At 38.2% G+C, this 9,166-nt stretch overlaps 1 long non-coding RNA gene across 1 annotated transcript; it reads right to left on the bottom strand.

Annotated features, from left to right (window-relative positions):
- Positions 1–940: 940 nt before the first annotated feature.
- LOC131316665 (uncharacterized) lies at positions 941–8,435 on the bottom strand. Its single transcript, XR_009197220.1, has 2 exons — positions 8,149–8,435; positions 941–1,353 (listed from the first exon to the last, which is right to left on the bottom strand). It is a non-coding gene; the product is annotated as an uncharacterized LOC131316665 (long non-coding RNA).
- Positions 8,436–9,166: the final 731 nt, after the last annotated feature.

Below are 9,166 nucleotides of genomic sequence, written 5' to 3'. Positions count from 1 at the left end.
CTACCCATTTACTTTATGTGATAAAACTAATAAAATGAGTGCAATAAAATTAGAACTCAAAAGCTGGAAATAGATGCAAACAAATTGGTGATCAATGAATGTGTGACACTCTGTACTTAAGACAGGTTCATCCCCGTCCCTGCTACTGGTCATCACTTGTGCTCAATTGGATAGTAACACGATGGAAGAGCACAACAATAAGACATTTTTCTGGATGCTTCAGATAGGACAAAATGGCGAACTTGAAGGACTTCTCATAGAGCTCAGTTGAATATTTCATCAAGTATTGAATTGTGCATTCCTTGAATGCAATAGGATCATTGAGTAATCTTTTTTTTTTTTTTAGGTTAGAGTTTTCGTAATACACGCCCAAAGTTGTGATAAATTTACTTTAGTGCTTGATACTCTATTTTGTAAATTCACTATAAGAAAAATCACATTTTACAGCGTTTGAAAAAAGCTATTAAATGATATAGACAACGTTTTTCCAAATGCTGTATTAGCTAATGTTGTTAAAAGTCTTAGACTTTAGACAACGTTTTAAGAATGCTATAGAATGTGAAGTTTCTACAGCGTTCTTAAAATGCTATACAATGTGGATTTTCTACAGTGTTTTAAGAACGCTATAGAATGTAAAGTTTCTATAGCATTTTAAGAACGCTATAGATTGTAAATTTCCCACAACAAATGGAAAAGTTTCCACAGCGTTGGAGGAACGCTATAAATTGAAAAGCTTCCACAACATTTGAGGAACGCTGTAAATTGAAAGTTTTCTATTATTCACCATAAATTTTCGGCTTGCTGTCCATTGTAATTTTTTTACAGCATTTTCAAACTTCTATTCCAATTGATTTTTAGCAGGTTTCTTTACTTTATACAACATACAATCCAACTTGAGCATTCCACATAGCAAGTTCATACAATGCTTAAAAAATAAAGATGGCAGCTCCAATGACTTCCTTGGCAATATATTTCACAATATTGCATACAAAACCAACAAAATGTCTCCAAACATCAAAGCGATTACCATTACATAAAAGAAATTTAATATACTAAATGTCCTTCCAACATTTCTATCTATCCCAAAAGTAGAGTACAAGCCTTGTCACCAAATATCAACAAAAAGGCATTCCAAAACATCTATGTATCCCAAAAGTGGAGTTCAAACCTTAGCACCAAAATATTAACAAAAAGGCTTCAACCAAAACAGTCCTTCCAAAATCTATCCATCCCATAAGTATCAACAAAAAGGCTTCAACCAACCAAGCGATCATAACAACCAACACACTAGCAAGATCATACTTATATCTTCAGCAAAAAGTCACAACAGCACTTCTTTATCAACCTATAAACCTACATATGGTAGAAGCAAACATTTCAATTTGATGGAGTCATAACAATTTCTACTAAACATTTCAATTAGAAAGAGTATCTTCTTTCAGATTATTCGAAGGCGAGCTTGGTGTATCATGTTCAATTTTTTCCATATCATCCTAAAAATTGCATAATAAAAAACCATTGTAAATGACCAATGAGACTGTGAACATATATAACATGTAGAACACACAAATAACGAATGAGTCTGAATTTACTGCTCAAGCTGCCTCTAAAGTATGAATACTCTATTTTGGCCTCCGTATCACGTAGGGAATCTATTTTGGATGGGTTTGATGATTCACAATGTGCTAGATGACACTAGAACACATGACAAAGAAACGGAAAAACAAATAGAGAAAACAACACACACGTCGCAACCCGTAGTAAAACTTCTCTAATCATAGCCCTCCCAAGCAACTACCAAACTTCAAATCACTTAGACCACGGTACTTGTGGGTACAAGAGGGTAATTGGTAGGGAATACGATCTTTTCAATCAGACCATCCAAAATAAAGTCTCATTTCTGAAATGAAGAAACATGATATCCCTTGCCTTTAATTCAACAAGCCGAGTACAATGTTCGTACCAACAACCTTTTTTCCACTTGCAACCAAAAGAGGAACTAAATGCTTTGCCACACCAAACATGGAAGTTATTCTCTTATCAGTCCATCTAATCGAACATTTCTGGACTCACGGTGATACTACGTATCGGAAATGTTCTCCTCCATATTGGATACATAACAGGAAAGAGAGAGCCAATGTACATATCGTGAAACCGATTGTGTTTCCTCCAAGTATTGTACATGTGTACCTAGATAGAGCCATAAAATATTTTTGATTCCATTATATAGCTGTAGAGAATAGGAAGACTGAGACCAGATTACGTGCCAAACATAGAACCCAAATTAAAGTCTTTTGTCCATCAATCCACTTTTCGTGGGCTGTAAGGATACAATAAACCCTACAAGATATAACGCCAGGGCTCACTTGTCTTGACGCTTTGCTTAGCATATAAATTGCCTAATTATCTATTCACTTATTATCCAAATCAAATTAACATTTTGAAAATCAGAATAACACCAAAGATTCTGCTTCTATTTTTATCCCAAAATAAGTGACTCAATACATGGAAGTAAAACCAACAAAATGCATCAGTTAAGCCCAAAAAACCTAGCATATACATCGACAAATGACTGAAAAAGAAGGGGGAAATGACATAACATGCTCTCACTTACCCATTGTCCAAAGATTCGCGATTGACTTAGGTTGAGGTGCTATTAGGGGAGGCTAGACTCTTGACATACACCACCACTTTGAACCCATTTCCATTCAACCTTAAACCCCACTTACTACGCGGTGTCTCCCGACAATCATTTTTGTCCTCCTGAGGAAGATGGGACATCAGCCTATGCGTTTTTTTCTTCACACCACAAATCTATTTCTATCTATCTCCATCATCACTTCACCATCCTTTGCAGAACACAAAGACGTCAACCTCTTAAACTGAACACTCCCTGTGTCATAAGGAATGACAAACAATCTAGCCCACGATTCAATCATGCCACACTTCTTCAACCCCAACACCTCAACATTGTCTTCTCTATGGCGAAAAACACAAAGGGATCCGCTCAAAACCTCCAAAACAATACAGAAAATACAAAACAAAATCAGACATGTAGAAAGTAAAGACTCTAGTGGAAGCATTCATGTACTCCTAGGGCTCTTGTATGCAGATGGAGAGTTATGAACATAGGTTAGGAGTAATGCAGGCGTTGTACGTGTATATGGGTAGGTTCAACTACACCCTGTGCAATCCAGTCATTTGTACATAGTGAGGAGTAAAGTGGATATAGAGTAAAGCGAGATGAAATATGATATGTATGAGTCAAGTGAGCCAATTTTTATCATAAGTTTCTATAGAAATTACAAATAGTGACTTGTTGTGATTCTTATTTCTCTCCCTACGTGTGTCAGTGTATTTGGTCTGCCACAAATTAACAACATTATCAAGAAAAGAGGCTTCCATAGAACTTCAAGGCCTTTTAGATGATTCGCTTTAATTCTAAGGGCTTGCCTCTTCAGCGAGTCCACACTTTTCGTCATAAAAGAATATTAAGTCCAGTCCCAAAACAATAAAATATGGAAAGAAAAACATCATCACTATAAGATGAATCTGTTATATCCATAATCTAAGATCAGACAACACAGCATCTTCTAGCATCTATTGATGCCCAAGAATGTCTATCAAAGACAAAATGCCCATTTCGCTCAGCAGGCCCAAAGGAAATATATGCCGCAAAGTGGGAGTTCTTCTTTAGTGCTGACCCCTGCTATCTCCGGACTCTATTACCCAACGAGCTATACCGCTATTAAAGTAAAGCACAAGCCTTGTATTTCGGCAAGAATCAATATTCTAGGACGTTTAACACATGATTAGATATCCCTACGTTCAGGTTAAGGTAAAGAATGCAAATCTAAAGTAAAGAATGCTATTGATTTAAGCTCCCAAGTTAATTAGATCACAGTCATCCTACAGTCATCTTGCAATTGATTTAAGCTCCACGTCTACACATCCTACAAGATCTTTAGTGGGAGATCATCATGTCTAGAGGTTTTAGGCCTCTATAGGACTATGACCTTACCCATAGCCCATAGGTGTGACCCTTTTGAAATAGACATAACTTGCTTGACTCTTCTCCACTTCTTTTTTCTTATTACCTTTATGCTCTTGTAAAGCTTGGTAACTTCAGAATTAAGTCTGATTCCGAACAAAAAAATTGCATTTACAACCCCCAAGCTTCTTCTTTCTACAATTGAACTCTACAACACAAGGGCAACAAAACCTGCCTATGTCAATGTTGCCGGGTACTCATCAAACCCTGGAAAATCCTACACTTCTACCGTTCTTGCCTAACTATTGCTCTAGCCTCCAAACCAAGCCGTTTGAACCACTCATAAAGCCAACACCTATACGTTGTTTTACCTATCCTTTTTCCCATTCAATTGTGTTCTCTATGATTCAACCTTATGCTAGTAGGGAGAGAGAAGTCCAATTTATCCTAACCCAAATTCTAAAGAAACTGCACAAAAAGGAAATACAATAGAAACAATAGAAATTAGATAGCTTTTGTTCCAAGAAGTTCTGGTCTCTTGTAAGCATATGTGCTCCAGTTAACAAAACATAACAAAACATGATTTATCTGTCACTTTGTTTCTTTTTGTCCAACTTTTTTTTTTCTTTAGGACTCAACTTGGTGAATGCTAAAATAAAGAATGCAATTTTGTACAAGACTCATACCTATAAAGAGGATGAGAGACCTAGTAGGTAGAAAAGGTTAGTCCTACTTTTTCTTCATATGGAGACACTGAACCAACCCCCAAACTTGTATAGGCTAATTTCTGAAGTTTTAATCTGTTAACAAGTGCAACCAATATGCTCAATCTAACACATTCAAGGAAGAGAACAAGATACACTACCACTTCCAGATATCAAATTTTGAGACAAATGGCGAGTAGTTTGGAATGAATAAGGCCCAAATGTCTTTTATGAATGAAGACCGATACAGTGAAAAAGTAAAGCCCAAGCCTTATATTTGGGCAAGAATCATAGTTTTAAATCGCGGTATCGGGACATATCGGTGATACCTCGCGGGAATCGGGTGTCGCGGTCGTGAATTTTTAAAAATCATCAGCAACATGTATAAAACTTGAAAAATATACTTTTGCGGCTTTTGCCCCCAACATTGGCTTAAATTATCACATTTTAATTAATTTAAGACATATAATGGCCCATTCTCTTCATGTGAAATATCCGATAATTTATCAAAACCCGCAAGTCAATAAGATTTTACAAATATGATAATAATGTTGCAACATTTGTATTTGTAAAACATGGTGTTTTTCTCTAGTCCCACATTGGCAAGTTACAAAACTTCTATCTACTTTAAATGAATTTGCACTTTAGTGGGTTTGTGAATGAGGACTCAAGGAGAGGTCTCGCGTGCTCAGGAAAATGGGCGGCAATTTGGAAAACTGATTCGGAAACCAGTTAAATGGGTATTCGCGCAGGGGGGGGGGGGGGGGGTGCAAATCCGGGATTTGAGCCTCGCGCACTCACTGCGGTTAAGCCCACGTTTTGCAAAAATCTTGAAACGTTTTTTTTTATCGGCCGGTTCACCTGTGATTTACAGTCTCCCCGTTATACCGGCCTATATCTGAATCGGAACCCTTAAATTCCGGTACAAACCGACCGATATTAAAAACTATGGCAAGAATGAAACGCAAAAATCAATTCAAACCTAGTGAGAACTTTCCAAATGGATTGTTCGCTTCTACTGGTGCAATGTATCGTATTTGTATCCCATATCCCTGCTTCTTAGTTCGCTAGAATCTTTCTCACACACTTGTTAGAGACATTGCACCAAGCAACGGGCCTGAAATCCTTTATTGAATCTGGTGCACTAGTTTTAGGAATATGAACCAAAGGCACGGCATTGGCATTCCATGCAGTCGACTTTCAGGAAAATACCTAATTGCCAATTTGCCATAACTAGGTCAAGGACCACTACGCCACTCAATTCGTCCCACCGATACTCTCCTGTTGTCCACATCTACCCATCCAACCATCTAGAACCCGAGATTGTAGTCCTATTACCTTTCAACCATGAAAGTTAAACACAAAAAAAGCCCTAATTTCCAAAAAACAATGCAGAATCACAAACCCCAAAAATCAAACCTTCAAAATGCTTAATCGTACATATATGTCGTCAAATATTCAAAAATTTCATTTTCGAAGTGGCTGGGGTTGTGCATGCTGAAAGCTTCTCACTCTCAAACTTGTTTATGTTTTTTCTTCATTTTCTTTTCATAAACGTGAAGGTTTAATCTGCTGTTTGATGGAGAGAGAGAGAGAGAGAGAGAGAGAGAGAGAGAGAGAGAGAGAGAGAGAGAGAGAGAGAGAGAAACTGGTGCTCACGAGTGAAACCCTAGAATATCCAAATCGATCCATATGCTAGCAATAGCAGCTCGCACAGCTTGAGATCTGCTTAGCCTCTGAACCTCGCCTTCCAATAAGGTTGAAAAACCCCAAGCGTAGGGCTAGGTCGTCGGTAGCATAGTAAACTGGCAAGACCGGGATCGTACCACAGGGAATTCGCAATATAGCTAGTTTGGATTGTAGGTTTATATGGTAGAGTGCGGCGTTCGAGACGGCCAACTTGATTTTGCTTAGAAATGGTAAAAATCGCCCGGGCAAGAGACTAGGAAAAAGCTTAATTAACTTAAAGTAGGCAAGTCTAGGGATCTTCTAACCCTTGACAAAGGAGGTTACCGGTTCTCATAATGACTCAGGCGAGAGTCACGACCGCGTGCTCTCGCTCGGAGAATTTAACTTTTATGACTACGTTTCATGAAAGATGTGATTAAACGGAGGCGAAACAACTTGTTTGACAAATTTATCGAACACATAGGAGGCCACGAGCCCTCAGGGAGCCGCTTGCCAAGACCGCTTGACAAACGCCTCACCAAGTAGTTAACACCCCTTTGCTTGGACCAAAAATGCAAGTTAAGTTCTATTCCGTAAATCATGCTTTCAAGCCCTAATATTTGAAAACCAAATAATCACCTAAGTCCTCGGGAAAGATTATCCCCAGACTTGGCCAAACGACTACTCACCCATACTTAACTCAAAAACCAAAGCATAGAAATAAGACATAAATTTAAACCGATAGAAATGAAAATAAAGTTGATTTTATAAAGGATATAGTCCGCGGCTACAACATTAATAAACGAGAAAACATTAAACGACAAATACCTTGAGGAGTTCTTGAAGAAATTAGCTAGAAAAGCTTGAAAGCCATTAATGGAGTTCTAGAAAATTAAAAGACTTAAAGTGGAAAGTGACAAGATGATCAAGAAGAGAGAGAGAGAGAGAGAGAGAGAGAGAGAGAGAGACCCTATTTATACAAGGTCGTCTCTCTCTCACAAAATATCCCAAGAAAATATCCCAAAAGTAGCTAAAAGTGGAAGACATTCCAAAAGTAGAAAGTAGAAAAAGCAGCAAAAACGTGGCTGTATTCTGCAGCATGAACCGGTACTGGGCAACCCCCAGTACCGGTACAAGGCCTTCAAACGGGCTGGAAAAATTGAACTCTGGACTCTATGTACCGGTACTAGGAATTGGCCAGCACCGGTTCATACTTGACATATTTTTTGGGCAACTTCGCAGGCTCGCTCCGGACACTCCCTAACTCGGATTTAGGCGTTCTTTGAACCGTTGGAAAGCTCGTTTAGCCTACTTTCTAACCCAAGTGGTTTGGATCAAAAGTAATTTGTACATCAAAAGTTATGACAATTCTACCCTCAGCACGTCGGAAGATGAGTAGCTTTAGTAAAATCCTCACTTCTTCTTCAATTCCCTTGACTCTTGGGCGACCTGAGCAACCTCAAAACCATCTTTCGAGCACCACAATGGGGTGGCACATAGCCTTGAGTACTTGGGTGCACCTGGAGCATTCCTTGACGATCAAACGCACCTTATTTATACAAATTGCCTGAAATACACAAAAACACACCTTACGTGCAATATCACTATAAAAGCTAAATAACCGCGAGATAAAACAACGCAAAACGGGACTAGTCGCACCAAATATCTACAATATTGGGTGCTCATCAAGATCCCTAGAACTAGTCGCACAAAACTATTAACAGAAGATCTGGCGCCTATGATTTTCGTGGAACAATTAGAATAAGTGATTGGGTTTTCTCTTACCTGAGTACGCAGATGAGATGGGAAACTGGGAGAAGTGATTCTACGCAACTTCTTTCCCCAGATGAGAAGGGAAAATTAGAAATATTTGGAGAAATATCAGAGCAGGAGCGCAAAAAGTGTTAGCGCCTTTTTTTGCCGTTCTAGAACGCTATGGAACGGAGAAGAAAACGCTATAGATGAGGGGAGTTTTAATGAAATGCTATTGAAGTTAAAAGCAAAGGAACGAAAGCTACCTACTATAGCGCGGCCGGGAAAACGCTGTAAACAAATGCTATAATAGCCCTTATTTGTTGTAGTGATTGATGGCTTCATGAAATACATTTTCAATTTGTTGATAGAATTCTCACAGAATTACAATTCACAGGCCTATAGAAAAAATTAATATTAGAACTCACAATAGTAATTAGTATAAATATGTTTATCGAAAGGAAAAAAATATTTGCCTTTAACAGTAGCTACCAAGCGTTACTATAGCTTAGGTTGTAGTGGTTCTCGAAAGCACCACTATAGATATATCTGTACCAGTGCTTCAAAAAAGCATTGCTCTAGGGCTTTACCGACTCGGATTTCCCAAATGCTTTTTGGGAACCGCTTGTTACAATATCCTGTTACCGCGAATCACTCCTGATTACTGTGAATCACGGAGATCATGTAATTATCTTGTAATTATTATTCTTTCCTAGTTTATCTATTCTTTCCTAGCTTAGAGATTAGATAGGCTTAATTGTAGGGATTTGGCTTGATTATAGGGGCCTCAGTCATGTATAAATATGTACGTGTATAGGTTGCAATGGTATGAATAATAATTGATTCTTTTCTCTGATTTGAACTTGGTATCAGAGCTAGAAACCCAAAATTATTCTTCTTTGAATCCTTAAACCATGGGCGAGTCAGGTTCTGAAACATTTGGCACCAAATCTACCCCCATCATTATTCAACACGAAGGTGCATCATTCAATGCAGGAATTGTATTGAATGAGACCAACTATGATCTGTGGTCTCAAATGTTGGAGATGCA

Source organism: Rhododendron vialii, chromosome 2a (assembly GCF_030253575.1).
Source record: "Rhododendron vialii isolate Sample 1 chromosome 2a, ASM3025357v1".
Taxonomy (NCBI): Eukaryota; Viridiplantae; Streptophyta; class Magnoliopsida; order Ericales; family Ericaceae; genus Rhododendron; species Rhododendron vialii.
This window is presented reverse-complemented; position numbering and strand designations above follow the sequence as displayed.